The sequence below is a fragment of the Octopus bimaculoides genome, chromosome 1, assembly GCF_001194135.2.
Source record: "Octopus bimaculoides isolate UCB-OBI-ISO-001 chromosome 1, ASM119413v2, whole genome shotgun sequence".
NCBI lineage: Eukaryota > Metazoa > Mollusca > Cephalopoda > Octopoda > Octopodidae > Octopus > Octopus bimaculoides.
The window spans coordinates 79,259,862-79,263,033 of NC_068981.1; the positions used below are offsets into that span (position 1 = coordinate 79,259,862).

At 34.0% G+C, this 3,172-nt stretch overlaps 1 protein-coding gene across 3 annotated transcripts in view; it reads right to left on the reverse strand.

Annotated features, from left to right (window-relative positions):
- Positions 1–2,191, reverse strand: part of LOC106874915 (transmembrane protein 164) — a 74,404-nt gene extending 72,213 nt beyond the window's left edge. Inside the window, exon 1 of one of the 3 annotated variants that reach the window (XM_052967635.1) lies at positions 1,299–2,191. The gene's annotated coding sequence lies outside the window, so the exon portion shown is untranslated. Of the gene's footprint in view, positions 1–48; positions 731–1,298 lie in introns of those variants that run through there. The other 2 variants (XM_052967633.1, XM_052967634.1) reach the window with 2 other exon arrangements.
- Between the last annotated feature and the right edge of the window lie 981 nt (positions 2,192–3,172).

Genomic DNA, 3,172 nt, shown 5'->3' on the forward strand with positions numbered 1-3,172 from the left:
TATATACATACACGTGGCAAAAGAGAAAAAAAAGGGGGTGATAAATACCGATTCAAAATTGGCTAGATGTGTTTTTTTTTTTCTTGTTTTTTTTTTTAAGTTTCCGATCTTGTTTGAATCTCAACTACACATTTTCTAATAAATTGTGTAGGGTAACAAACTGTTTTATGTATGCGTGTATTGTGAGGTGATGTATCAGTGAGACGATAAGAGACGTAAATAAAAGTCAGTCAGTAGGGATACCACGACCGAATCACCATTCTATCGTGATAAAGCTGTGTGGTGGTGGTGACTAACTCAAAGACACTTGACAGCTGACATGCAACTCATATAACACACACAGCACAACAAAGGCTTGGCGACTTTGATAAGCTTGCCTCAGGTTCTAAAACGTTGTCATGTTTTAAATATGTAGTGAAGGGATATTGAGAAGCGAGAGAAAACCCTAACACATGCATAGTATATGCGAGTGTGTTTGGGCAAGTGATTGCATGAGAATAAATGGTTTGTATGGATGAGTATAGGATTATATCACAACGGTGTGTGTATATTTTAGCTTTGTGCGTATACACACACACAATGCCAAAACATTATCCAATTTCTAAACATTGTCATTCTTAACAACGTGTTTTGCTGCATGTATATAATAAACGCTTGCAGTGTAGTAAATGAATACACCTATTTTTATGTTTATTGGAGAGAGAGAGAGAGAGAGAATTAGAAAAACGAATTTGCTGCTTTGTCCTTGTATGAGCGTGTTATAAACGCATGTATTTTGGTATATAGCAGTAACTATATTTATGTGTGTGTGTAAATGGAAGAGAGAGGGAGAAAGATGATATACAACTAAACGAACAAAAACACTACTAGCGTGGTGTGTCCTGTTACATATATATATATATATATATATATATATATATATATATATATATATATATACACACACACATATGCGCGTACTCACATTATATGATAAATTTACATATGCATACATATGCACACTGATATAAATTCATTCATTCATTCATTGTTGCTAAAGAAAGAAAACAAAAATGAACAGAAAAAAATTCACGCATGATAGATAGATAAATATAGCGAGAATGAGAGAGAAAAAAATGTGTCTAATTTCACAATTCCTAATATCGAGAGGAAGATAATGGTATGTCCTCTAGTAAACATCGGGTACAGATTTGTGAATTCTTTAGATATATATCTGAGACATTCAAAAACTTAATACGCTGTACACAAGCATGCTTGTTCCCACAAAAGACTCTATAAACATGTAAGGGGAAACTTACCTTCTTTGTACGTCCAGTTTAATCTGACGGAGGTTTATTTAAACATGTATATGTATACACGTACATATGTATATTATGTATACATGTGTATATACACAACGAAAGTGTGTGTGCGTGCGTGTGTTTGTGTGTGTATTTATGAATCTGTGTGTAACAGTGAAATAAGATTATTTTAGTAATCCAGACAGTGAACAGTTACTTTCGTTTTTCGCTGCGACCATCACGTCAGCGGCAGATACGACTGAGTGTTATATGTACACAGACACACCGAGGAACAATGCTCCACTGGTGAACATGAATGTTTTAGTATAGCGTACACGGGTTAACAGTTCGTGAGAACAATGATTTCATTATCATCTTCATCACCATTATTTTAAATAATAATAATTATTATTATTATTAATATTATTATTATTATTATTATTACTACTACTAGTACTAGTCACAGATGCTGCTGAAGGTCACTGTTACAATAAAATATACGGAGCGAAGATGAAAAAAGAAATATACATTATATTTAAACGAAAAATAAAATATAGCAGGGATTTCATATCGAAAGCAGAATCCTTCAACGACCGACTGCGTTTTTCCGGGAACTATATTGTGACTGGGTGTTAGCGCCAGTGCGGAAGCAATGCTAACTGCAAGAAGTCTCTCTCAGATAACTGCATCAATATATCTACGCTAATTGTTTTTTGCTTTTTGTTGTTTGTTTCTTTTATATATTATTCCATTCCACACCGTCTTTGACAGCAGAAGAAGGAAGGTGATGCTATTCTGTCACAGCACTGTTTTAATTAACAAATTAGTATGCTTAAAAGCTACCTTAATCTTTGTTGAATTTTTTTTTTATTCTTTTTGTGCAATCACGGACAGTTCAGGTGTTTATGTGTGTGTGTGTGTGTATATATATATATATATATAGAGAGAGAGAGAGAGAGAGAGATGTCAAGTTCTGGGGGACATTTGTTTTTCATATAGACTTTTTTGGAGCTTGTTTTGCGGTGAACCGAATCCCTCTTCATTCTTTGGCTGATTGAAATTGTTTCCTTTTACTTATATTAATAAGTGGGAAGTATTTGCATGTCACATAATCACATTTTTCTTCCCCGCAAATCTGTTAGTGTACGGCTTAGAAATCGATATATATGCATGGATGTTATAATGGTAATGATGAGTAACATATGCGTAAATCTTCACATTTTTTGAGGAGAAAATGGGAGGGTGGGCGCGGAATGTGACAATGTGTCTGTTTCTCTTCATTGACGATTTAGGCGAACCGAAATAGGGAATCGAAAGTGGGACAACTATTCGATACATCGAGAAAATACTGCCTAATTTTACACTTTTTTTATGTGGGTATAAACACATATGAATGATAGGTTTTGTCGTTCATGCTTTCCTATCATCCTCTTGAAATATCTCAAATTTATTGACGGTGTGGGATGAATGCTTTAGAATGCGAACTCAATTCGCACATAACTGTTTATGTCATTAAGGAAATGTTTCATTGTCGTTTAAAACGCAACTTATGATAGCTTCAACTACTTAAAACTTTTTTTTTTTTCCTTTTATTGATCCGGTGAGAAAATATAACTGTGTACCGTGAAGACGAAAGGGTTAAAATCAATTAAACCCCTTTACTAAGGGTAGTAACGAGAAGAAATTTATTGGCTAGCGTTGAAGACACCGGCTCTTGAAGGGGGCTTTATTTTCTAATTAAAGAATCAAACATTTAAGATGATTCGTGGTAGGGGCGTGGGGGTTTCAATGAAGCCTTATTTTCTAAGGTGCCGTGAATCATATATGTAGATATTTAAGAATAATTTAGAACTTTTTTTTTTTTAAAGTTTACTCGGCCGAATGGTTAAGTT